Source organism: Procambarus clarkii, unplaced genomic scaffold, assembly GCF_040958095.1.
Source record: "Procambarus clarkii isolate CNS0578487 unplaced genomic scaffold, FALCON_Pclarkii_2.0 HiC_scaffold_116, whole genome shotgun sequence".
NCBI lineage: Eukaryota > Metazoa > Arthropoda > Malacostraca > Decapoda > Cambaridae > Procambarus > Procambarus clarkii.
Genome location: NW_027189149.1, coordinates 950,752 through 978,377, shown reverse-complemented (window position 1 = coordinate 978,377; position 27,626 = coordinate 950,752). Strand labels below are relative to the sequence as shown.

Genomic DNA, 27,626 nt, shown 5'->3' with positions numbered 1-27,626 from the left:
GGCCCGGTCTTCGTCCTCACGCCCTGTGGGATCAGGGTGGATAGGAGAGGGGTGTTGGGGGAAAGGAACCTGTATCACAATGGGTGATAGAGGGGGGGGTGGTCGGTGAGGCTGTGGGTGCTGGAGAGGGGGTAGGATTGGTGGGGGTGAGGGGGTGGGGGATGGTACTGGGGATAACGGAATAGGTGATGCGGGTGGTGGTGGCGGGGGTGAGGGGGTGGGGGATGGTACTGGGGATAAAGGAATAGGTGATGCGGGTGGTGGTGGAGTGGGGTTGGTGGGTGGGGGGGGTAGGGTGTCAGGGCGGTGAGGTGCTGGGTCAGGTGCTTGGGTGCGGGGTGGCTCCCTTCCGTTTGGGTCCTGTTGGTTGTCGTTCCGTCGTTCCGGGCCTGTTCGTCTCACGTGGTACAGCTCATGACTCATTTTCCCTATGACTGAATTGCATGAAAAGTCGCAATTCGGTCTGTTACATGGGAACGCTAGCTGGACGCTGTCATCTTGTCTTGCTGCCATAATACCTTGAAGCCGAGCACATGAGTGGGTGGACGGTCTTAGTCCCAACGTTTTTCTGCACCCTGCACACTTGTATTTTGTTTGCCCGATCTTAATGTTGTGGCCACCACTCAGGTGTCTCACTAGGGAAACTCTTTGACACGTCCATGATTTCCCTGAGTGGACGTGGGGGCAGGCGGTCTCAGTGCACTTGAAGTGTCTCGGTAGTGGGAACCAAATGATGAGGGTTGTTCCCTGTCTTTGTGGCTGTTGGTCCGCACTTGGGGTGTCAGGGGCTGCCCTGTTCGCGTTGTTCTCTTCTCCAGGGGCAGGGGACCCATGGTTGGGGGGTCTTTGTGTATTATTCTGATCGATTATTCCTCCAGGGGTTCCGTTCCTCACTTGGTTCAGGAGCCCGTTGATCTCCTGGCTCATTGTTAGGGCATCCTGGCTGTCATTGCTGCTGTCGGATTCATTCTGGACCCTCCTGAATGTATAGCGCCTGTTCCGGGGTCTTTGGGAGACAGGGCTATCCCAGAAGTCTCGTTCGTCGCTGACGCCGACCCCCAAAACCGTCACCTGGCCTGTGGCTGTCTGGGAGTTGTCGCTGGGGTCGGCCCTAGTGGTGGAAATCTTGGTGGAGCCAGGGCCGGCCCTCAGGGGTGTCTTGCTGGCCCTCAGGGGTGTATTGCCGGCCCTCAGGGGTGAATTGCCGGCCCCAATCCTACCGGGTTTTCGTGTGTAGTGTGTTCCTGGGCGAACGTCGCTGGCGCCGACCCCTGGTCCAGTCTCCGCAACTATGGCTGTCTGGGAGTCGTCGCTGGGGTTGGCCCCAGTGGTGTATGTCCTGGTACTGCCAGGGCCTGCCCTCAGGGGTGTATTGCCTGCTCCAGCCCTTAATTGTTTGTTGGTGGAGTCAGCCTTAGGGCTAGTGTCGCTGGAGCCGACCCCGGGGCTTGCGTCGCTGGTGCCGACCCCCCGATCCGCGGGCGTCGAGCCGGACCTCAGGTGTGAAGCGCCCGCCAATCTGGGCTTATTGGTCTGGTCGCTTAAGCCGATTCCGCCAGCTGATCTGATTAAGTCGCCTGGGCCGACCCTCGATGTAAAGCTGTAGAACGGCGTCCTAGATGGGGTCGTCCTTGGAGCCAACATATCCGGGTCGTCCTCGGGGCTGTCATCGCTGATGGTGATCATCTCATCAGGGACCACTTTCACATTCCTGGTCCCCGGGTTTGTCCTGCCGAAGGTGGTCCCAGTAGAGGTCCCTCTCGGGGCCGCCTCGCCAAGGGCGACCTCGGGGCGTCTAGTATCGTCGGTAGCCGGCCTCGTAGCACTGGCCTCCTTCCTCTCGTTTGTCGAGTCGACCTTTCCCTGAGCCAGCCGCACAGGACTGGCCCCAGGGCAAGGGAGTGTGGTCCTCCTCGAGGCCGCCTCGCCAAGGGCGACCCCGGTGGTGCTGGTGGAGTCACGGGGTAGCCTCACATCTCCTTCCACACCCTGCGCGTCGACCTTACCCTGAGCCAGCCGCACAGGACTGGCCCCAGGGCAAGGGAGTATGGTCCTCCTCGAGGCCGCCTCGCCAAGGGCGACCCCGGTGGTGCTGGTGGAGTCACGGGGTATCCTCACTTCTCCTTCCACACCCTGCGCGTCGACCCTACCCTGAGCCAGCCGCACAGGACTGGCCCCAGGGCAAGGGAGTATGGTCCTCCTCGAGGCCGCCTCGCCAAGGGCGACCCCGGTGGTGCTGGTGGAGTCACGGGGTAGCCACACATCTCCTTCCACACCCTGCGCGTCGACCTTACCCTGAGCCAGCCGCACAGGACTGGCCCCAGGGCAAGGGAGTATGGTCCTCCTCGAGGCCGCCTCGCCAAGGGCGACCCCGGTGGTGCTGGTGGAGTCACGGGGTATCCTCACATCTCCTTCCACACCCTGCGCGTCGACCTTACCCTGAGCCAGCCGCACAGGACTGGCCCCAGGGCAAGGGAGTATGGTCCTCCTCGAGGCCGCCTCGCCAAGGGCGACCCCGGTGGTGCTGGTGGAGTCACGGGGTATCCCCACATCTCCTTCCACACCCTGCGCGTCGACCTTACCCTGAGCCAGCCGCACAGGACTGGCCCCAGGGCAAGGGAGTATGGTCCTCCTCGAGGCCGCCTCGCCAAGGGCGACCCCGGTGGTGCTGGTGGGGTCACGGGGTATCCTCACATCTCCTTCCACACCCTGCGCGTCGACCTTACCCTGAGCCAGCCGCACAGGACTGGCCCCAGGGCAAGGGAGTATGGTCCTCCTCGAGGCCGCCTCGCCAAGGGCGACCTCGGTGGTGCTGGTGGAGTCGCGGGGTATCCTCACATCTCCTTCCACACCCTGCGCGTCGACCTTACCCTGAGCCAGCCGCACAGGACTGGCCCCAGGGCAAGGGAGTATGGTCCTCCTCGAGGCCGCCTCGCCAAGGGCGACCCCGGTGGTGCTGGTGGAGTCACGGGGTATCCTCACATCTCCTTCCACACCCTGCGCGTCGACCTTACCCTGAGCCAGCCGCACAGGACTGGCCCCAGGGCAAGGGAGTATGGTCCTCCTCGAGGCCGCCTCGCCAAGGGCGACCCCGGTGGTGCTGGTGGAGTCACGGGGTATCCTCACATCTCCTCCTACACCCTGCGCGTCGACCTTACCCTGAGCCAGCCGCACAGGACTGGCCCCAGGGCAAGGGAGTATGGTCCTCCTCGAGGCCGCCTCGCCAAGGGCGACCCCGGTGGTGCTGGTGGAATCACGGGGTATCCTCACATCTCCTCCTACACCCTGCGCGTCGACCTTACCCTGAGCCAGCCGCACAGGACTGGCCCCAGGGCAAGGGAGTATGGTCCTCCTCGAGGCCGCCTCGCCAAGGGCGACCCCGGTGGTGCTGGTGGAGTCACGGGGTATCCTCACATCTCCTTCCACACCCTGCGCGTCGACCTTACCCTGAGCCAGCCGCACAGGACTGGCCCCAGGGCAAGGGAGTATGGTCCTCCTCGAGGCCGCCTCGCCAAGGGCGACCCCGGTGTTGTTCGTGGAGTGGGCCAGCCTCACAGCGCTGACCCCCGCTTTTCTGCCTCGGGCGTCGACCCCACCCCGAGCCAGCCTCCCAAGACTGACCCCAGAGTGGGGGAGTATGGTCCTCCTTGAGGCCGCCTCGCCAAGGGCGACCTCATGGCCGGCGGTCGTCGTCATCCATGCAGTGGACTCATCAAGGTCGATTACCAGGCAGTCGTCGTCACTGGAGTCGTCTTCTTCCATTCTTGCATCACTAGGGACAGGGCATGTAGTCGTCCTTGAGTCATTGTCCGTCTTGAGCACCGAGGCCGACTCACCAAGGTCGACCTCGGTTCCCACCAATGCTGCTGGTCCATCGTTCTGGCGGCCGGTGTGGTGTGGGTTGTGTCTGTGGGCAGCGACCTGGGTTGTCGCCTGCAGGGTTTGGTCCTCCACCTCCCATGGGACCGTCAGCCTTGAAGGCCGTCGTGGATCCATCACATGTGATGGACGCACGAGGCCGTGACTGGGCTAGAGACAGACATTGACTATGTTGCCCCATTAACTCCGAAAAACGGGCGTGCGGACGACAACACAGTCAGTGTTTAGCATAGGCTATGTTCGTCCTCCAGCACCTGGCTCAAGGCACAGATGTGGAGGAAGACAGAGTCTATGGTCTCTCCTTCAGGCGACTGGCCCCGGACAGGCCAGCCCCTGAAGGTCGACGGCAATCACAGGGGACTTGCCGTTTTGCCAGCCACTATGTAAAGTTTGAGAAGCTTGCTCCCCCCTTTACCAGTGATCGGGTCTGGGCTAACTCCCAAAGCCGCCACTAGATGGCTGGACGGTCGGTGTTGGTGGAAGCGCGCTCGCTGATTGGGCCGGTCCTTTAACTCCTTCTTACCCGGAGGGGAAGGTCGTGCGGACACCGACACAATCTATGCAAGCATAAATTGAGTTTCCCTCCGAGCTCCTTGAGCCTTGTACAAGGCAGAAGCTCAGAGAGAAACGCAATTTATTGCGTTTCCCACCGAAAGACTGGCCCCGGACAAGCCAGTCGGTGGAGGTGGACAGCAAGCCGTGAGGCTTGCTGTCTCACCGGTCGAGGCGGATGGGCGACGCGGCGACCCAACTCCCTCTTCCCACAGGTAGTTTTAAGACTACCAGGATCGCTGAAGTGTAGATTCTACTATTCCTTTAACTCCTTGCGGGCGTGCGGACAATAGTACAGATACTACACTTTGATCTTAGCCAAAAGGCCGAGAAGCGATAGGATGCATGGTTGCTCTGCAACACCAGGCAACAATTGCGGCTAGAAACCACGTAGCGAGTTTCAATTGCAAAAGGGCATGTGATTATCGTTGAGTACTATTCGAATTCAAGCATACATATAAACGCCATGCAGTAAAGGCTTTAACCATTTCTTACCTGATCAATGAATTTATATATATATGCAAATTCATGATATTACATGGTTTCATTCATGAGTAGTGAATATGTAACTGGCGGCAAAGTGGTAAACAGACTCGCGTGGCGTTTCACGAATTCGCTCCTGGCCAGGGAGTATAGCGCTTAACTCTAATACATAAACCTCCATTTGTCATGTGTCTTAAGGTAGCTACAGCTTTTGAAAAGTATAATAACGAATTAAAAGTGCAAGGGGCCTGTTACGCCAACGCTCGTCAAAAAATATAAATAGGAGACGTTCTCTCTCTGATACCATAACAGAAAACGAACAGCACTATTACGCGCCAACTATTCCATTTTTGTATATATATCACGACTTTTTCACATCTAACACTTTGCTTGATACATCGTTTTCACAAACCGGAGACGAGGCGAAGCGAGGCAGGGCTGGGTGGCGAGAGGCGAGAGGCTAGAGGCTAGAGGCGAGAGGCGAGAGGCGAGAGGCGAGAGGCGAGAGGCGAGAGACGAGAGACGAGAGGCGAGAGGCGAGAGGCGAGAGACGAGAGACGAGAGACGAGAGACGAGAGACGAGAGACGAGAGACGAGAGACGAGAGACGAGAGACGAGAGACGAGAGACTAGAGACTAGAGACTAGAGACTAGAGACGAGAGACGAGAGACGAGAGACGAGAGACGAGAGACGTGACGTGATGCCATGCCATGCCATTCAATGCCTTGTGATTCAATACCATGCAGTTCAATGCGATGCGATGCGATGCGATGCAATGACATGCGATTCGATGCCATGCGAGGCGAGGCGATGCATCATCTAACATAACGCGATTCCCTGGAAAACGACTCTGTTGTTGAATGAACAACAAAGTTAAGATATAAGAAGATGTAAGTAATTCGAGAAGTCTGAGTACTGTAGGTACTATAGCAAATTCATTGCTTAATATATGTGAATGTGTAAGGAATCCATCCATCGCTTTTACCGAGTATACAAATACTCGCTCATTGTTGGTGTTTAGGGAGGTAAATGAAGTATTGCAAAGCTAATTACGAAACTAGCTTTCACAATGACATTTGGTGGTTGGTCGCTTTGCAAATTATAGTAGATTCTATATCAATTTTATTCGTTATTTTACGTGAATGAATGTGTGCCTGCATACATTGCCTAAATAAAGAATGTAAATATACGTCGGTGGTGTTTAGAGGGGTGAATGAAGCATTTGAAATCTAAATAGGAAACTAGCATTCAAATGGAGAGGGGTGAGAGTGCAGGTGCGCTTGAACTTGGGTGGGTTCTGGGTTTCATTGACGTATATATTACAGGTGAATGTGTGCATCGAATGCTCGATTGAAGTATATAAATACACATTGTTAGTGTGTATTGAGGTAAATGATGGATTGTAAAGCTAATCAAGACACTGGAATTCACTTTGAGGCTAGTGGCTGGCCGGCTGGCAAGCGTGGAAGTGGCAAACGATCGTTGAGTTGCCGTGTAAAACCACACCAAAGCAACACCTCCCTCCATCTCAAGTCGAATTTCGTCTTTATTACGCATTGGTACATTCCAGCAATGGTAAATTCAATAGATAAACGTCTAATCTTGATGTATGTATGAATATAATTTCGCCGTCAGAGCCGACTAAGGAATTCCGAGTGATATACACACACACTCCTCCCTCCCTCCCTCCCTCCCTCCCTCACTCACAAGGGAGAGTGAGTAATTCTGTAAAAAAAAAGAAGAGCATGCCAACAATGGGTAACTATTATAGTTAGGTTCTCGATCATAGTAAACCCGTTGATTTAGAGTTTATTTGCACAATGACTACGTCATATTAGATGCCATTTAAATACCAAATCCAGTTCTCCACTAAATGCAGACACAAGTCTAACACTATTCAACCCATCTCTACCAGCCTTTTCATAACAAACCACTAAGCTATCTAAACCAGTTTCCACACTTATATAAATAGAGAAAAACTTCACCCTATATAACCTATCTCAGAAAACAAACAAAATCAATTAATATTGCACTAACTGGCAACCCCCCCCCCCATTCATAAAATCAACTTCTTTCCTTCCAGACCAACCATCGTATTTCTTTGCTCGCACATAATCTTTAATCTAAAGTTATTAAATGATATTACTCACCTCACTCTCCTTCTTTCTCCTTCCTTCCTTCCTTCCTTCCTTCCTTCCTTCCTTCCTTCCCTCTAACTCGTTGCAGTTGTTCAGCTTCGACCCATCAAACCCGGACTCGACTGACTCACTTCTGCTGCTCGTTCCAAGGCTTTTTCCTCATACGATGTTGGCTGGTGTGAAGTAATTACTGCAATTCAAATTAACACGATTCATTAATGTACATAACCAATTAACATAATCGTCTCCTACTTGATTTTGACTAGTTGATAGGGTTGTTTTTGGTCTCCCCGAAGGGAGTGGACCGATCCCAGAGGTACTGCAATACCGGGCCGATCCGCGGCAAAGGTGGAGCAAGCTCCTAGCACTTCGCCATGTTGCAAAAATCAGTTTAATATCGAGGATCCCACATGGGGATCGTATCAGATATTAAGCTGATAAGAACAGATACTACACTTTGATCTTAGCCAAAAGGCCGAGAAGCGATAGGATGCATGGTTGCTCTGCAACACCAGGCAACAATTGCGGCTAGAAACCACGTAGCGAGTTTCAATTGCAAAAGGGCATGTGATTATCGTTGAGTACTATTCGAATTCAAGCATACATATAAACGCCATGCAGTAAAGGCTTTAACCATTTCTTACCTGATCAATGAATTTATATATATATGCAAATTCATGATATTACATGGTTTCATTCATGAGTAGTGAATATGTAACTGGCGGCAAAGTGGTAAACAGACTCGCGTGGCGTTTCACGAATTCGCTCCTGGCCAGGGAGTATAGCGCTTAACTCTAATACATAAACCTCCATTTGTCATGTGTCTTAAGGTAGCTACAGCTTTTGAAAAGTATAATAACGAATTAAAAGTGCAAGGGGCCTGTTACGCCAACGCTCGTCAAAAAATATAAATAGGAGACGTTCTCTCTCTGATACCATAACAGAAAACGAACAGCACTATTACGCGCCAACTATTCCATTTTTGTATATATATCACGACTTTTTCACATCTAACACTTTGCTTGATACATCGTTTTCACAAACCGGAGACGAGGCGAAGCGAGGCAGGGCTGGGTGGCGAGAGGCGAGAGGCTAGAGGCTAGAGGCGAGAGGCGAGAGGCGAGAGGCGAGAGGCGAGAGGCGAGAGACGAGAGACGAGAGGCGAGAGGCGAGAGGCGAGAGACGAGAGACGAGAGACGAGAGACGAGAGACGAGAGACGAGAGACGAGAGACGAGAGACGAGAGACGAGAGACGAGAGACTAGAGACTAGAGACTAGAGACTAGAGACGAGAGACGAGAGACGAGAGACGAGAGACGAGAGACGTGACGTGATGCCATGCCATGCCATTCAATGCCTTGTGATTCAATACCATGCAGTTCAATGCGATGCGATGCGATGCGATGCAATGACATGCGATTCGATGCCATGCGAGGCGAGGCGATGCATCATCTAACATAACGCGATTCCCTGGAAAACGACTCTGTTGTTGAATGAACAACAAAGTTAAGATATAAGAAGATGTAAGTAATTCGAGAAGTCTGAGTACTGTAGGTACTATAGCAAATTCATTGCTTAATATATGTGAATGTGTAAGGAATCCATCCATCGCTTTTACCGAGTATACAAATACTCGCTCATTGTTGGTGTTTAGGGAGGTAAATGAAGTATTGCAAAGCTAATTACGAAACTAGCTTTCACAATGACATTTGGTGGTTGGTCGCTTTGCAAATTATAGTAGATTCTATATCAATTTTATTCGTTATTTTACGTGAATGAATGTGTGCCTGCATACATTGCCTAAATAAAGAATGTAAATATACGTCGGTGGTGTTTAGAGGGGTGAATGAAGCATTTGAAATCTAAATAGGAAACTAGCATTCAAATGGAGAGGGGTGAGAGTGCAGGTGCGCTTGAACTTGGGTGGGTTCTGGGTTTCATTGACGTATATATTACAGGTGAATGTGTGCATCGAATGCTCGATTGAAGTATATAAATACACATTGTTAGTGTGTATTGAGGTAAATGATGGATTGTAAAGCTAATCAAGACACTGGAATTCACTTTGAGGCTAGTGGCTGGCCGGCTGGCAAGCGTGGAAGTGGCAAACGATCGTTGAGTTGCCGTGTAAAACCACACCAAAGCAACACCTCCCTCCATCTCAAGTCGAATTTCGTCTTTATTACGCATTGGTACATTCCAGCAATGGTAAATTCAATAGATAAACGTCTAATCTTGATGTATGTATGAATATAATTTCGCCGTCAGAGCCGACTAAGGAATTCCGAGTGATATACACACACACTCCTCCCTCCCTCCCTCCCTCCCTCCCTCACTCACAAGGGAGAGTGAGTAATTCTGTAAAAAAAAAGAAGAGCATGCCAACAATGGGTAACTATTATAGTTAGGTTCTCGATCATAGTAAACCCGTTGATTTAGAGTTTATTTGCACAATGACTACGTCATATTAGATGCCATTTAAATACCAAATCCAGTTCTCCACTAAATGCAGACACAAGTCTAACACTATTCAACCCATCTCTACCAGCCTTTTCATAACAAACCACTAAGCTATCTAAACCAGTTTCCACACTTATATAAATAGAGAAAAACTTCACCCTATATAACCTATCTCAGAAAACAAACAAAATCAATTAATATTGCACTAACTGGCAACCCCCCCCCCCATTCATAAAATCAACTTCTTTCCTTCCAGACCAACCATCGTATTTCTTTGCTCGCACATAATCTTTAATCTAAAGTTATTAAATGATATTACTCACCTCACTCTCCTTCTTTCTCCTTCCTTCCTTCCTTCCTTCCTTCCTTCCTTCCTTCCTTCCTTCCTTCCTTCCTTCCTTCCCTCTAACTCGTTGCAGTTGTTCAGCTTCGACCCATCAAACCCGGACTCGACTGACTCACTTCTGCTGCTCGTTCCAAGGCTTTTTCCTCATACGATGTTGGCTGGTGTGAAGTAATTACTGCAATTCAAATTAACACGATTCATTAATGTACATAACCAATTAACATAATCGTCTCCTACTTGATTTTGACTAGTTGATAGGGTTGTTTTTGGTCTCCCCGAAGGGAGTGGACCGATCCCAGAGGTACTGCAATACCGGGCCGATCCGCGGCAAAGGTGGAGCAAGCTCCTAGCACTTCGCCATGTTGCAAAAATCAGTTTAATATCGAGGATCCCACATGGGGATCGTATCAGATATTAAGCTGATAAGAACAGATACTACACTTTGATCTTAGCCAAAAGGCCGAGAAGCGATAGGATGCATGGTTGCTCTGCAACACCAGGCAACAATTGCGGCTAGAAACCACGTAGCGAGTTTCAATTGCAAAAGGGCATGTGATTATCGTTGAGTACTATTCGAATTCAAGCATACATATAAACGCCATGCAGTAAAGGCTTTAACCATTTCTTACCTGATCAATGAATTTATATATATATGCAAATTCATGATATTACATGGTTTCATTCATGAGTAGTGAATATGTAACTGGCGGCAAAGTGGTAAACAGACTCGCGTGGCGTTTCACGAATTCGCTCCTGGCCAGGGAGTATAGCGCTTAACTCTAATACATAAACCTCCATTTGTCATGTGTCTTAAGGTAGCTACAGCTTTTGAAAAGTATAATAACGAATTAAAAGTGCAAGGGGCCTGTTACGCCAACGCTCGTCAAAAAATATAAATAGGAGACGTTCTCTCTCTGATACCATAACAGAAAACGAACAGCACTATTACGCGCCAACTATTCCATTTTTGTATATATATCACGACTTTTTCACATCTAACACTTTGCTTGATACATCGTTTTCACAAACCGGAGACGAGGCGAAGCGAGGCAGGGCTGGGTGGCGAGAGGCGAGAGGCTAGAGGCTAGAGGCGAGAGGCGAGAGGCGAGAGGCGAGAGGCGAGAGGCGAGAGACGAGAGACGAGAGGCGAGAGACGAGAGACGAGAGACGAGAGACGAGAGACGAGAGACGAGAGACGAGAGACGAGAGACGAGAGACGAGAGACGAGAGACGAGAGACGAGAGACGAGAGACTAGAGACTAGAGACTAGAGACGAGAGACGAGAGACGAGAGACGAGAGACGAGAGACGTGACGTGATGCCATGCCATGCCATTCAATGCCTTGTGATTCAATACCATGCAGTTCAATGCGATGCGATGCGATGCGATGCAATGACATGCGATTCGATGCCATGCGAGGCGAGGCGATGCATCATCTAACATAACGCGATTCCCTGGAAAACGACTCTGTTGTTGAATGAACAACAAAGTTAAGATATAAGAAGATGTAAGTAATTCGAGAAGTCTGAGTACTGTAGGTACTATAGCAAATTCATTGCTTAATATATGTGAATGTGTAAGGAATCCATCCATCGCTTTTACCGAGTATACAAATACTCGCTCATTGTTGGTGTTTAGGGAGGTAAATGAAGTATTGCAAAGCTAATTACGAAACTAGCTTTCACAATGACATTTGGTGGTTGGTCGCTTTGCAAATTATAGTAGATTCTATATCAATTTTATTCGTTATTTTACGTGAATGAATGTGTGCCTGCATACATTGCCTAAATAAAGAATGTAAATATACGTCGGTGGTGTTTAGAGGGGTGAATGAAGCATTTGAAATCTAAATAGGAAACTAGCATTCAAATGGAGAGGGGTGAGAGTGCAGGTGCGCTTGAACTTGGGTGGGTTCTGGGTTTCATTGACGTATATATTACAGGTGAATGTGTGCATCGAATGCTCGATTGAAGTATATAAATACACATTGTTAGTGTGTATTGAGGTAAATGATGGATTGTAAAGCTAATCAAGACACTGGAATTCACTTTGAGGCTAGTGGCTGGCCGGCTGGCAAGCGTGGAAGTGGCAAACGATCGTTGAGTTGCCGTGTAAAACCACACCAAAGCAACACCTCCCTCCATCTCAAGTCGAATTTCGTCTTTATTACGCATTGGTACATTCCAGCAATGGTAAATTCAATAGATAAACGTCTAATCTTGATGTATGTATGAATATAATTTCGCCGTCAGAGCCGACTAAGGAATTCCGAGTGATATACACACACACTCCTCCCTCCCTCCCTCCCTCCCTCCCTCACTCACAAGGGAGAGTGAGTAATTCTGTAAAAAAAAAGAAGAGCATGCCAACAATGGGTAACTATTATAGTTAGGTTCTCGATCATAGTAAACCCGTTGATTTAGAGTTTATTTGCACAATGACTACGTCATATTAGATGCCATTTAAATACCAAATCCAGTTCTCCACTAAATGCAGACACAAGTCTAACACTATTCAACCCATCTCTACCAGCCTTTTCATAACAAACCACTAAGCTATCTAAACCAGTTTCCACACTTATATAAATAGAGAAAAACTTCACCCTATATAACCTATCTCAGAAAACAAACAAAATCAATTAATATTGCACTAACTGGCAACCCCCCCCCCCATTCATAAAATCAACTTCTTTCCTTCCAGACCAACCATCGTATTTCTTTGCTCGCACATAATCTTTAATCTAAAGTTATTAAATGATATTACTCACCTCACTCTCCTTCTTTCTCCTTCCTTCCTTCCTTCCTTCCTTCCTTCCTTCCTTCCTTCCTTCCTTCCTTCCTTCCTTCCCTCTAACTCGTTGCAGTTGTTCAGCTTCGACCCATCAAACCCGGACTCGACTGACTCACTTCTGCTGCTCGTTCCAAGGCTTTTTCCTCATACGATGTTGGCTGGTGTGAAGTAATTACTGCAATTCAAATTAACACGATTCATTAATGTACATAACCAATTAACATAATCGTCTCCTACTTGATTTTGACTAGTTGATAGGGTTGTTTTTGGTCTCCCCGAAGGGAGTGGACCGATCCCAGAGGTACTGCAATACCGGGCCGATCCGCGGCAAAGGTGGAGCAAGCTCCTAGCACTTCGCCATGTTGCAAAAATCAGTTTAATATCGAGGATCCCACATGGGGATCGTATCAGATATTAAGCTGATAAGAACAGATTTTATTTTCAAAAAATGGTACAGAGTGTCTTTTTACAATGCTTTCATGTAGCCTAGCTTAACATTTTACAGCAAAAGCTAAGGTTTACAAAGGAGCTTTTAGACAAGTTACATAGTGTGAATTATTTTTGAGCCTAACATTTATACAATACAAAATTTTACATACAAGCTAATATACATATTATACAAATCATTCATACTGTCGTGCTCCAGTGATGTGCTCGATGTACCGCATCCTCGACCATCTGATGGCGTCGCTCACACACAGCTTCCTGAAGGTCGCGAGGTACTTCTTCGAAGCCAATCTCTTCATCAGACGCTCGTTGTGGGGGTCGTACGATCCTAGGGGTCCTACGATGAAGGCGTGGACGGTCACTCTGTTGTACCGCGGCAGGGCCCTCATCTCGGCGGCGAGGTCGGCGTACTTCATCTCCTTTTCGGTCCGAGCTTCCGTGAAGGCGGCTTCCGTGTTCTCGAAGGGGCAGGTGACATCTATGATCAGCAGTTCGTTGTCCTTCTCAATGACGAGGTCGGGCTTCAGAACACTGTCTGCTCTTGGAACTCGCTGGTTTTCTGCTGTCACTTTCCAGTGGCGTCCCAAGGCGGCTGTCTTGATCCTGTCCACCAAGGCGTTGTGGCGTCTTCTGTAGGCGTCCGAGTATGTCATGCAGTGACACATGACATGTGGCAAAGTTTCATTTTGCCAGGCGCATCGTCGGCAGTTCTTGTTGGTGTTTGGTCGTCGGGTGGCTCCATTCAGGGGAAGCAAGTTCAACCTTGCTCGGTGAATGAAGCGCCAGTCAGCAAACGTTGTGTACTCCCCCTCTCTCATGAAGTGGGAGGAGGCTTTTTCTTGAGACACTACACACATCGCCTTTCCTTGGTCTCGCAGGGTGTGTAGGCGGGCGTCGCGAAGTTGTCTGTGATGGTTTCTGATGGTTCTGGCTACAATTCTTCTTGCAGCAGCCTTCAAGGTCTTGTCACCACAGGTTATGGAGATGTTTTCTCCATCAGCTGTCCATGTCGTTTCCATTCTTCCAGAGGCATCTCTTGCCCGAGACCAGATGGTTTGGATAGTGCTGGATCTTCCAGGTAGTTCGGCCTTGGAGAGATAGGAGCAGACATGTTCAGGAGTTACTTCTTCTTCTTCTTCTTGTCTTCTTTTTGCAACTACGAGGCGGCAGTCTTCTCGTGCGATATCCCTTGTATCAACATCTGGCGAGTTTAGGAGTTTGAATGCAGTGTCGATTAGGAATAGGTCGGAGTCTTCTGCTGCTAGAGGGATCCCACAGGATCCTGCTCGTGTGCTGCCATACAGGTATCCGTTGGCTGCGCGGCTTGGTAGGTAGAGGGTCTTCTTGATGTGGGGTTTCAATGCGTCGTCCAGTTTGGTCCAAGTGGTCTTCTTAAACTGCCAAGTCCTCATGGCAAAGACTGTCGAGGAGAAAACAAATGTCTTCAGTGCGTCGAGTCTCTGCCATGGGGCCAACTTGCTCATGAGGACTTTCTTCCCAAGTTCAATGTACTCGTCGATTGAGGAGTCTCCAGACATCAGCTGGAAGCCGACAGGGCGTCCCAAGAACTTGGAGTGTTCTCCCCCAAGTCGATACTGTATGTTTCTTCCGGCAATCTGGAACTGGGTTTCTCTCAGACCCACTGGTGTCTGTCCTGACAAGTGCATGGAGTAGCACTTGTTCGGGTTAAGTGTGAGGTTTGCAGCTTGGCAGGCTCTTCCAACTGTGTTCAGTAGAGCTTGCAACCTCTCTTCTGTCCCGGCTAGCAAGGTGATGTCGTCAGCATATGCTAGGCAGGGGTGTTTCAGGTCAGGGTCAGCTTCGAGTCCTGTGTTGATTGCGGTCCTCAGGATAGCTTCTATTGCGATGTTGAAGAGGAGTCCACTAATTGGGCATCCTTGTCTGACTCCACAGTTGGCTGGGATCTCTGCTGTTTCGCCGCCGGTTGTCATAATCCTTGTGGTGTTTCCGTTGGTGATGCTGTTGACGACTGCTAAGAAGTCATCTCCAGCTCCCATCCTCTGGAGTGCTGCAGAGATGAGCTCAGTTGGGACTGAGCCGAAGGCGTTGGTGATGTCTAAGGAAGCGATGTATATGTCCTTATTGCCATGCCCTGTTCTTGCTGCATCCAGGTAGTGTTGTAGGACGAAGTTATGTTCTAAAACTCCGTCAGTCGGCATGAATCCTTTCTGGGCAGGGCACAGCACTTTGTTCTCCACGATCCAGTTTCGTAGTCTTGATGAGAGGCAGCCAGTATACAGCTTGTATATGGTGCGGCAGAGTGCAATGGGTCTCCAGTTCGTGATGTCGTCTGGGTCGCCTGGCTTGGGGATGAGCACTGTCCGGGAAGACTTCCAGGCCTCTGGGATCCTCTGTTGACTCAAGCAGATGTTGAAGATTGCTGTGATGACACGGCATTCTGGGTCTGCTCGCTTCCAGTGGCTGTATGTAAGTCTGTCGTCTCCTGGAGCGGTGTTTTCTGTTCTGGAGAGTCTTGTTGCTACTTCACGTTCTCGAAACTCTCCTGTGTCCATTTCTGTGCGGTCTTCAGGTGGTTCAGGAATGGCAGTGATGATGTCAAAGTTTTGGAGGGGGTCTTGTGCACTAAGTGTGCGGGTAAAGTGCTCTTCGACTCGTTCCTTGGGAATGGCGCAGCGGGCACTTTCACCTGTCGTGATCAATCTGATTGCCCTCCTCCGATTTCTTCTGTAGAGTCGTTGTATGGCAGCACAGTCGTTGACGTCGATTGGGGTTGAAGTCGTCGAACTACCATCAGTTTGGATCTTGAAGTGCTCCTGCATTGTTGTTGTTATCTGCTGCAGAAGCTCGGTGAAGGCGTCCCAGTCTGGGTGGTGGAGGAGATTGTGCAGGGGCGCAGAGAATTCTTCTAATAACCAATGTTCCTCAGCTTCATCTGGAACATTCTCCTCTTGTTGTTGGGGTTGGTCTTGTTCTTCATCGCCGGCGTCGTCTCCACCATCATCATCATCTTGGGGTTGTGACTGGTCTTGGTTGTCAGTGTTGGAGGCTGGAGACAGCGGGGCGTCATCATCAGGCTCTGGAAGAGGGCTAAGAGGGGGGAGAGGGGGTAGGGGGGAAGGATGGGGGGGGATTTGTTGCTGAGGCAGGTGGTGTTGGGTTAGAGGGTTGTCAGGTGCAGGATGGGCTGGAGAGGAGACTGGTGTGGAGTAGGCAGACTGTGGGCTGGGCGGTGGATGAGGAGAGGGGGCAGGTGAGGACTGGGCAGACTGGGGGTTGGGTGAGGATCGAGGAGAGGAGGAGGAGGAGGAAGGTGAGGACTGGGCAGGCTGTGGGTTGGGTGGGGAGTTAGGTCTGGGTCGTCGGCGGGCCACTGCATCTTGTTGTCGGTGGGTTCTGCGATGGTTGTTGAGCCCTGTTTTGGTGGTGAAGCTTGAAGTACATGTGGGACACTGGAAATGGTGTCTAACTTCTTCTTCTGCTTGGGGTCTGCCTTCAAAGAATCGTCGTAATGCTTGGCATTTGTGTCTGGTTGGGCGGAGTCCTAAGGTTTCAGAGCAACCTGCACACTTCTGAATAGTCGAGGTTATTGGTAGGGTATGGATTTCTCGAAGGTGGCGGGTGAGTGACTGCTGCTTGCTTGTCCATACACATCCAGTATACTTCTTATGGCAAAACGTCTCAGGGCAGCTGAAGTAAGGGGGCAGGGGGAACCAAGTGATGAGCACTTCTCCATCTCGTTGGGGTTGTCGCACAAGGGTCTGTCCATCTGCATCTTCTTCATCTGCTACAGGGGCGAGTTGGTCGTTCCTTCCCTGGTTGATAAGTTCTCCAATTTGCTGGCTGAGGGTAGCTGGTTGGGGGTCTTGCTGGGGAGGAGGCGGGCCCAAGGACTGAAGCTCTTCTACACTTCCATCTTCTGCCCTGGGTGGTGTTGGCGGCTGGTTCTCTTCATCAGGCAGAAACGATGACTGTATCTCTACATCAGTTTCTTCACCAACTGGAGACAGCCTAAGTGGCTGAAGCTCTTCCTCAACTCGGGGCGGCGGCTGGAACTCTTCTTCTTCATCTGCAGGCAGTGTCGGTGGCTGGGACTCTTCTTCTTCATCTGCAGGCAGTGTCGGTGGCTGGAACTCCTCATTGACTGGAGGCGGGTCCTGGAGCTGGAGCCCAGGAACTTGGTCCCGGGGTGTAAGCTCTGGTGATTCGATGAGGGAGCGCTGTGTTCCATTGTAGAAGCCATCAGCATCATCTGGGAGGCTCCTGAAGCGGAATTGAGTTGGAGGCGGGTCCAGGAGCTGAGGCTGGAGTCTAGGGTCTCGAACTGGAGGGGTAGGCTCAGGCAGGTCGATGAGGGAGCGCTGCGTTCCATTGTAGAAGCCATCAGCATCGTCTGGGGGGATCCTGAAGCGGAATGGGGCTGGAGGTGGGTCCTGGAGCTGGAGTCCACGGTCTCGGACTCGAGGTGTAGGCTCAGGCAGGTCGATGGTGGAGCGCTGTGTTCCCTCAAAGAAGGCGTCAGCTTCATCTGTAATTTTCCTGAATTTGTAGTTCCTGAAGTTCATGAAGTCGTCTATCCTGAAGTCGTCATCACTGCTGAAGTCGTCTTCTTCCAACATCTTTTTCTTTCTTCTAAGACATCTTCTTCTTCCAACATCTTCTTCTTTCTTCTAAGACATCTGCTTGCATCTCCTTCTTTCTTCTAAGACATCTGCTTGCTGCTTATATTGGGCGGCAGCTCATTTCAGCGAGCAATAAAGTCCAGTGTGTTAGGGCCGTTGCTGGATATAGGAGTGGCAGCATATAGGAGTGGCAACGGGATCCTCGCAGTAGGGGTCAATCTTACTCGGAAAAAGCATGGAAGTCCCACGTATCAGGGCCGGCCTCGCCGAGCCCCTCAACAGGAGAACATGGCCTGATGAGAGGGGGGGCAGGTCGGTCGGGGGTGGTCTGTGAGCACTGCAAAAGCAAGTGAGCAATGCACACTAAGTGTGCATCACTAGACAAGAGTTCAGCCAGCTACTCTTGTGCTCAACAGACCTGGGATGCCAACCCGCAAGGGGTGTAGCAAGCCAATCAATGGCAAAGCAAGCTCCTGTAGCTACATGACTATCGCTTTCAGTGGACTCAGCGCACTAATAACGACGTAGCAGGGTACCTTTGAACCACTTGAGGCTTGATTACTACACTTTGATCTTAGCCAAAAGGCCGAGAAGCGAATCTACTACACTTTGATCTTAGCCAAAAGGCCGAGAAGCGATAGGATGCATGGTTGCTCTGCAACACCAGGCAACAATTGCGGCTAGAAACCACGTAGCGAGTTTCAATTGCAAAAGGGCATGTGATTATCGTTGAGTACTATTCGAATTCAAGCATACATATAAACGCCATGCAGTAAAGGCTTTAACCATTTCTTACCTGATCAATGAATTTATATATATATGCAAATTCATGATATTACATGGTTTCATTCATGAGTAGTGAATATGTAACTGGCGGCAAAGTGGTAAACAGACTCGCGTGGCGTTTCACGAATTCGCTCCTGGCCAGGGAGTATAGCGCTTAACTCTAATACATAAACCTCCATTTGTCATGTGTCTTAAGGTAGCTACAGCTTTTGAAAAGTATAATAACGAATTAAAAGTGCAAGGGGCCTGTTACGCCAACGCTCGTCAAAAAATATAAATAGGAGACGTTCTCTCTCTGATACCATAACAGAAAACGAACAGCACTATTACGCGCCAACTATTCCATTTTTGTATATATATCACGACTTTTTCACATCTAACACTTTGCTTGATACATCGTTTTCACAAACCGGAGACGAGGCGAAGCGAGGCAGGGCTGGGTGGCGAGAGGCGAGAGGCTAGAGGCTAGAGGCGAGAGGCGAGAGGCGAGAGGCGAGAGGCGAGAGGCGAGAGACGAGAGACGAGAGGCGAGAGACGAGAGACGAGAGACGAGAGACGAGAGACGAGAGACGAGAGACGAGAGACGAGAGACGAGAGACGAGAGACGAGAGACGAGAGACGAGAGACGAGAGACTAGAGACTAGAGACTAGAGACGAGAGACGAGAGACGAGAGACGAGAGACGAGAGACGTGACGTGATGCCATGCCATGCCATTCAATGCCTTGTGATTCAATACCATGCAGTTCAATGCGATGCGATGCGATGCGATGCAATGACATGCGATTCGATGCCATGCGAGGCGAGGCGATGCATCATCTAACATAACGCGATTCCCTGGAAAACGACTCTGTTGTTGAATGAACAACAAAGTTAAGATATAAGAAGATGTAAGTAATTCGAGAAGTCTGAGTACTGTAGGTACTATAGCAAATTCATTGCTTAATATATGTGAATGTGTAAGGAATCCATCCATCGCTTTTACCGAGTATACAAATACTCGCTCATTGTTGGTGTTTAGGGAGGTAAATGAAGTATTGCAAAGCTAATTACGAAACTAGCTTTCACAATGACATTTGGTGGTTGGTCGCTTTGCAAATTATAGTAGATTCTATATCAATTTTATTCGTTATTTTACGTGAATGAATGTGTGCCTGCATACATTGCCTAAATAAAGAATGTAAATATACGTCGGTGGTGTTTAGAGGGGTGAATGAAGCATTTGAAATCTAAATAGGAAACTAGCATTCAAATGGAGAGGGGTGAGAGTGCAGGTGCGCTTGAACTTGGGTGGGTTCTGGGTTTCATTGACGTATATATTACAGGTGAATGTGTGCATCGAATGCTCGATTGAAGTATATAAATACACATTGTTAGTGTGTATTGAGGTAAATGATGGATTGTAAAGCTAATCAAGACACTGGAATTCACTTTGAGGCTAGTGGCTGGCCGGCTGGCAAGCGTGGAAGTGGCAAACGATCGTTGAGTTGCCGTGTAAAACCACACCAAAGCAACACCTCCCTCCATCTCAAGTCGAATTTCGTCTTTATTACGCATTGGTACATTCCAGCAATGGTAAATTCAATAGATAAACGTCTAATCTTGATGTATGTATGAATATAATTTCGCCGTCAGAGCCGACTAAGGAATTCCGAGTGATATACACACACACTCCTCCCTCCCTCCCTCCCTCCCTCCCTCACTCACAAGGGAGAGTGAGTAATTCTGTAAAAAAAAAGAAGAGCATGCCAACAATGGGTAACTATTATAGTTAGGTTCTCGATCATAGTAAACCCGTTGATTTAGAGTTTATTTGCACAATGACTACGTCATATTAGATGCCATTTAAATACCAAATCCAGTTCTCCACTAAATGCAGACACAAGTCTAACACTATTCAACCCATCTCTACCAGCCTTTTCATAACAAACCACTAAGCTATCTAAACCAGTTTCCACACTTATATAAATAGAGAAAAACTTCACCCTATATAACCTATCTCAGAAAACAAACAAAATCAATTAATATTGCACTAACTGGCAACCCCCCCCCCCATTCATAAAATCAACTTCTTTCCTTCCAGACCAACCATCGTATTTCTTTGCTCGCACATAATCTTTAATCTAAAGTTATTAAATGATATTACTCACCTCACTCTCCTTCTTTCTCCTTCCTTCCTTCCTTCCTTCCTTCCTTCCTTCCTTCCTTCCTTCCTTCCTTCCTTCCCTCTAACTCGTTGCAGTTGTTCAGCTTCGACCCATCAAACCCGGACTCGACTGACTCACTTCTGCTGCTCGTTCCAAGGCTTTTTCCTCATACGATGTTGGCTGGTGTGAAGTAATTACTGCAATTCAAATTAACACGATTCATTAATGTACATAACCAATTAACATAATCGTCTCCTACTTGATTTTGACTAGTTGATAGGGTTGTTTTTGGTCTCCCCGAAGGGAGTGGACCGATCCCAGAGGTACTGCAATACCGGGCCGATCCGCGGCAAAGGTGGAGCAAGCTCCTAGCACTTCGCCATGTTGCAAAAATCAGTTTAATATCGAGGATCCCACATGGGGATCGTATCAGATATTAAGCTGATAAGAACAGATACTACACTTTGATCTTAGCCAAAAGGCCGAGAAGCGATAGGATGCATGGTTGCTCTGCAACACCAGGCAACAATTGCGGCTAGAAACCACGTAGCGAGTTTCAATTGCAAAAGGGCATGTGATTATCGTTGAGTACTATTCGAATTCAAGCATACATATAAACGCCATGCAGTAAAGGCTTTAACCATTTCTTACCTGATCAATGAATTTATATATATATGCAAATTCATGATATTACATGGTTTCATTCATGAGTAGTGAATATGTAACTGGCGGCAAAGTGGTAAACAGACTCGCGTGGCGTTTCACGAATTCGCTCCTGGCCAGGGAGTATAGCGCTTAACTCTAATACATAAACCTCCATTTGTCATGTGTCTTAAGGTAGCTACAGCTTTTGAAAAGTATAATAACGAATTAAAAGTGCAAGGGGCCTGTTACGCCAACGCTCGTCAAAAAATATAAATAGGAGACGTTCTCTCTCTGATACCATAACAGAAAACGAACAGCACTATTACGCGCCAACTATTCCATTTTTGTATATATATCACGACTTTTTCACATCTAACACTTTGCTTGATACATCGTTTTCACAAACCGGAGACGAGGCGAAGCGAGGCAGGGCTGGGTGGCGAGAGGCGAGAGGCTAGAGGCTAGAGGCGAGAGGCGAGAGGCGAGAGGCGAGAGGCGAGAGGCGAGAGACGAGAGACGAGAGGCGAGAGACGAGAGACGAGAGACGAGAGACGAGAGACGAGAGACGAGAGACGAGAGACGAGAGACGAGAGACGAGAGACGAGAGACGAGAGACGAGAGACGAGAGACTAGAGACTAGAGACTAGAGACGAGAGACGAGAGACGAGAGACGAGAGACGAGAGACGTGACGTGATGCCATGCCATGCCATTCAATGCCTTGTGATTCAATACCATGCAGTTCAATGCGATGCGATGCGATGCGATGCAATGACATGCGATTCGATGCCATGCGAGGCGAGGCGATGCATCATCTAACATAACGCGATTCCCTGGAAAACGACTCTGTTGTTGAATGAACAACAAAGTTAAGATATAAGAAGATGTAAGTAATTCGAGAAGTCTGAGTACTGTAGGTACTATAGCAAATTCATTGCTTAATATATGTGAATGTGTAAGGAATCCATCCATCGCTTTTACCGAGTATACAAATACTCGCTCATTGTTGGTGTTTAGGGAGGTAAATGAAGTATTGCAAAGCTAATTACGAAACTAGCTTTCACAATGACATTTGGTGGTTGGTCGCTTTGCAAATTATAGTAGATTCTATATCAATTTTATTCGTTATTTTACGTGAATGAATGTGTGCCTGCATACATTGCCTAAATAAAGAATGTAAATATACGTCGGTGGTGTTTAGAGGGGTGAATGAAGCATTTGAAATCTAAATAGGAAACTAGCATTCAAATGGAGAGGGGTGAGAGTGCAGGTGCGCTTGAACTTGGGTGGGTTCTGGGTTTCATTGACGTATATATTACAGGTGAATGTGTGCATCGAATGCTCGATTGAAGTATATAAATACACATTGTTAGTGTGTATTGAGGTAAATGATGGATTGTAAAGCTAATCAAGACACTGGAATTCACTTTGAGGCTAGTGGCTGGCCGGCTGGCAAGCGTGGAAGTGGCAAACGATCGTTGAGTTGCCGTGTAAAACCACACCAAAGCAACACCTCCCTCCATCTCAAGTCGAATTTCGTCTTTATTACGCATTGGTACATTCCAGCAATGGTAAATTCAATAGATAAACGTCTAATCTTGATGTATGTATGAATATAATTTCGCCGTCAGAGCCGACTAAGGAATTCCGAGTGATATACACACACACTCCTCCCTCCCTCCCTCCCTCCCTCCCTCACTCACAAGGGAGAGTGAGTAATTCTGTAAAAAAAAGAAGAGCATGCCAACAATGGGTAACTATTATAGTTAGGTTCTCGATCATAGTAAACCCGTTGATTTAGAGTTTATTTGCACAATGACTACGTCATATTAGATGCCATTTAAATACCAAATCCAGTTCTCCACTAAATGCAGACACAAGTCTAACACTATTCAACCCATCTCTACCAGCCTTTTCATAACAAACCACTAAGCTATCTAAACCAGTTTCCACACTTATATAAATAGAGAAAAACTTCACCCTATATAACCTATCTCAGAAAACAAACAAAATCAATTAATATTGCACTAACTGGCAACCCCCCCCCCCATTCATAAAATCAACTTCTTTCCTTCCAGACCAACCATCGTATTTCTTTGCTCGCACATAATCTTTAATCTAAAGTTATTAAATGATATTACTCACCTCACTCTCCTTCTTTCTCCTTCCTTCCTTCCTTCCTTCCTTCCTTCCTTCCTTCCTTCCTTCCTTCCTTCCTTCCTTCCCTCTAACTCGTTGCAGTTGTTCAGCTTCGACCCATCAAACCCGGACTCGACTGACTCACTTCTGCTGCTCGTTCCAAGGCTTTTTCCTCATACGATGTTGGCTGGTGTGAAGTAATTACTGCAATTCAAATTAACACGATTCATTAATGTACATAACCAATTAACATAATCGTCTCCTACTTGATTTTGACTAGTTGATAGGGTTGTTTTTGGTCTCCCCGAAGGGAGTGGACCGATCCCAGAGGTACTGCAATACCGGGCCGATCCGCGGCAAAGGTGGAGCAAGCTCCTAGCACTTCGCCATGTTGCAAAAATCAGTTTAATATCGAGGATCCCACATGGGGATCGTATCAGATATTAAGCTGATAAGAACAGATACTACACTTTGATCTTAGCCAAAAGGCCGAGAAGCGATAGGATGCATGGTTGCTCTGCAACACCAGGCAACAATTGCGGCTAGAAACCACGTAGCGAGTTTCAATTGCAAAAGGGCATGTGATTATCGTTGAGTACTATTCGAATTCAAGCATACATATAAACGCCATGCAGTAAAGGCTTTAACCATTTCTTACCTGATCAATGAATTTATATATATATGCAAATTCATGATATTACATGGTTTCATTCATGAGTAGTGAATATGTAACTGGCGGCAAAGTGGTAAACAGACTCGCGTGGCGTTTCACGAATTCGCTCCTGGCCAGGGAGTATAGCGCTTAACTCTAATACATAAACCTCCATTTGTCATGTGTCTTAAGGTAGCTACAGCTTTTGAAAAGTATAATAACGAATTAAAAGTGCAAGGGGCCTGTTACGCCAACGCTCGTCAAAAAATATAAATAGGAGACGTTCTCTCTCTGATACCATAACAGAAAACGAACAGCACTATTACGCGCCAACTATTCCATTTTTGTATATATATCACGACTTTTTCACATCTAACACTTTGCTTGATACATCGTTTTCACAAACCGGAGACGAGGCGAAGCGAGGCAGGGCTGGGTGGCGAGAGGCGAGAGGCTAGAGGCTAGAGGCGAGAGGCGAGAGGCGAGAGGCGAGAGGCGAGAGGCGAGAGACGAGAGACGAGAGGCGAGAGGCGAGAGGCGAGAGACGAGAGACGAGAGACGAGAGACGAGAGACGAGAGACGAGAGACGAGAGACGAGAGACGAGAGACGAGAGACGAGAGACGAGAGACGAGAGACTAGAGACTAGAGACTAGAGACTAGAGACGAGAGACGAGAGACGAGAGACGAGAGACGAGAGACGTGACGTGATGCCATGCCATGCCATTCAATGCCTTGTGATTCAATACCATGCAGTTCAATGCGATGCGATGCGATGCGATGCAATGACATGCGATTCGATGCCATGCGAGGCGAGGCGATGCATCATCTAACATAACGCGATTCCCTGGAAAACGACTCTGTTGTTGAATGAACAACAAAGTTAAGATATAAGAAGATGTAAGTAATTCGAGAAGTCTGAGTACTGTAGGTACTATAGCAAATTCATTGCTTAATATATGTGAATGTGTAAGGAATCCATCCATCGCTTTTACCGAGTATACAAATACTCGCTCATTGTTGGTGTTTAGGGAGGTAAATGAAGTATTGCAAAGCTAATTACGAAACTAGCTTTCACAATGACATTTGGTGGTTGGTCGCTTTGCAAATTATAGTAGATTCTATATCAATTTTATTCGTTATTTTACGTGAATGAATGTGTGCCTGCATACATTGCCTAAATAAAGAATGTAAATATACGTCGGTGGTGTTTAGAGGGGTGAATGAAGCATTTGAAATCTAAATAGGAAACTAGCATTCAAATGGAGAGGGGTGAGAGTGCAGGTGCGCTTGAACTTGGGTGGGTTCTGGGTTTCATTGACGTATATATTACAGGTGAATGTGTGCATCGAATGCTCGATTGAAGTATATAAATACACATTGTTAGTGTGTATTGAGGTAAATGATGGATTGTAAAGCTAATCAAGACACTGGAATTCACTTTGAGGCTAGTGGCTGGCCGGCTGGCAAGCGTGGAAGTGGCAAACGATCGTTGAGTTGCCGTGTAAAACCACACCAAAGCAACACCTCCCTCCATCTCAAGTCGAATTTCGTCTTTATTACGCATTGGTACATTCCAGCAATGGTAAATTCAATAGATAAACGTCTAATCTTGATGTATGTATGAATATAATTTCGCCGTCAGAGCCGACTAAGGAATTCCGAGTGATATACACACACACTCCTCCCTCCCTCCCTCCCTCCCTCCCTCACTCACAAGGGAGAGTGAGTAATTCTGTAAAAAAAAAGAAGAGCATGCCAACAATGGGTAACTATTATAGTTAGGTTCTCGATCATAGTAAACCCGTTGATTTAGAGTTTATTTGCACAATGACTACGTCATATTAGATGCCATTTAAATACCAAATCCAGTTCTCCACTAAATGCAGACACAAGTCTAACACTATTCAACCCATCTCTACCAGCCTTTTCATAACAAACCACTAAGCTATCTAAACCAGTTTCCACACTTATATAAATAGAGAAAAACTTCACCCTATATAACCTATCTCAGAAAACAAACAAAATCAATTAATATTGCACTAACTGGCAACCCCCCCCCCCATTCATAAAATCAACTTCTTTCCTTCCAGACCAACCATCGTATTTCTTTGCTCGCACATAATCTTTAATCTAAAGTTATTAAATGATATTACTCACCTCACTCTCCTTCTTTCTCCTTCCTTCCTTCCTTCCTTCCTTCCTTCCTTCCTTCCTTCCTTCCTTCCTTCCTTCCTTCCCTCTAACTCGTTGCAGTTGTTCAGCTTCGACCCATCAAACCCGGACTCGACTGACTCACTTCTGCTGCTCGTTCCAAGGCTTTTTCCTCATACGATGTTGGCTGGTGTGAAGTAATTACTGCAATTCAAATTAACACGATTCATTAATGTACATAACCAATTAACATAATCGTCTCCTACTTGATTTTGACTAGTTGATAGGGTTGTTTTTGGTCTCCCCGAAGGGAGTGGACCGATCCCAGAGGTACTGCAATACCGGGCCGATCCGCGGCAAAGGTGGAGCAAGCTCCTAGCACTTCGCCATGTTGCAAAAATCAGTTTAATATCGAGGATCCCACATGGGGATCGTATCAGATATTAAGCTGATAAGAACAGATACTACACTTTGATCTTAGCCAAAAGGCCGAGAAGCGATAGGATGCATGGTTGCTCTGCAACACCAGGCAACAATTGCGGCTAGAAACCACGTAGCGAGTTTCAATTGCAAAAGGGCATGTGATTATCGTTGAGTACTATTCGAATTCAAGCATACATATAAACGCCATGCAGTAAAGGCTTTAACCATTTCTTACCTGATCAATGAATTTATATATATATGCAAATTCATGATATTACATGGTTTCATTCATGAGTAGTGAATATGTAACTGGCGGCAAAGTGGTAAACAGACTCGCGTGGCGTTTCACGAATTCGCTCCTGGCCAGGGAGTATAGCGCTTAACTCTAATACATAAACCTCCATTTGTCATGTGTCTTAAGGTAGCTACAGCTTTTGAAAAGTATAATAACGAATTAAAAGTGCAAGGGGCCTGTTACGCCAACGCTCGTCAAAAAATATAAATAGGAGACGTTCTCTCTCTGATACCATAACAGAAAACGAACAGCACTATTACGCGCCAACTATTCCATTTTTGTATATATATCACGACTTTTTCACATCTAACACTTTGCTTGATACATCGTTTTCACAAACCGGAGACGAGGCGAAGCGAGGCAGGGCTGGGTGGCGAGAGGCGAGAGGCTAGAGGCTAGAGGCGAGAGGCGAGAGGCGAGAGGCGAGAGGCGAGAGGCGAGAGACGAGAGACGAGAGGCGAGAGACGAGAGACGAGAGACGAGAGACGAGAGACGAGAGACGAGAGACGAGAGACGAGAGACGAGAGACGAGAGACGAGAGACGAGAGACGAGAGACGAGAGACTAGAGACTAGAGACTAGAGACGAGAGACGAGAGACGAGAGACGAGAGACGAGAGACGTGACGTGATGCCATGCCATGCCATTCAATGCCTTGTGATTCAATACCATGCAGTTCAATGCGATGCGATGCGATG

General features: G+C 47.9%; 5 non-coding genes and 2 pseudogenes across 5 annotated transcripts; all 7 read right to left on the bottom strand.

The window, feature by feature from the left end:
• Positions 1-4,672: 4,672 nt before the first annotated feature.
• LOC138360746 (U2 spliceosomal RNA) lies at positions 4,673-4,769 on the bottom strand (annotated as a pseudogene).
• A 2,577-nt stretch (positions 4,770-7,346) lies between these two features.
• Positions 7,347-7,539, bottom strand: LOC138360655 (U2 spliceosomal RNA). The gene has a single exon (XR_011226548.1). It is a non-coding gene; the product is annotated as a U2 spliceosomal RNA (small nuclear RNA).
• A 2,597-nt stretch (positions 7,540-10,136) lies between these two features.
• LOC138360654 (U2 spliceosomal RNA) lies at positions 10,137-10,329 on the bottom strand. Its single transcript, XR_011226547.1, has one exon. It is a non-coding gene; the product is annotated as a U2 spliceosomal RNA (small nuclear RNA).
• Positions 10,330-12,926: 2,597 nt separating this feature from the next.
• Positions 12,927-13,102, bottom strand: LOC123751201 (U2 spliceosomal RNA; annotated as a pseudogene).
• Positions 13,103-20,927: 7,825 nt separating this feature from the next.
• On the bottom strand, positions 20,928-21,120 carry LOC138360652 (U2 spliceosomal RNA). The gene has a single exon (XR_011226545.1). It is a non-coding gene; the product is annotated as a U2 spliceosomal RNA (small nuclear RNA).
• Positions 21,121-23,716: 2,596 nt separating this feature from the next.
• On the bottom strand, positions 23,717-23,909 carry LOC138360651 (U2 spliceosomal RNA). Its single transcript, XR_011226544.1, has one exon. It is a non-coding gene; the product is annotated as a U2 spliceosomal RNA (small nuclear RNA).
• A 2,611-nt stretch (positions 23,910-26,520) lies between these two features.
• Positions 26,521-26,713, bottom strand: LOC138360650 (U2 spliceosomal RNA). The gene has a single exon (XR_011226543.1). It is a non-coding gene; the product is annotated as a U2 spliceosomal RNA (small nuclear RNA).
• Positions 26,714-27,626: the final 913 nt, after the last annotated feature.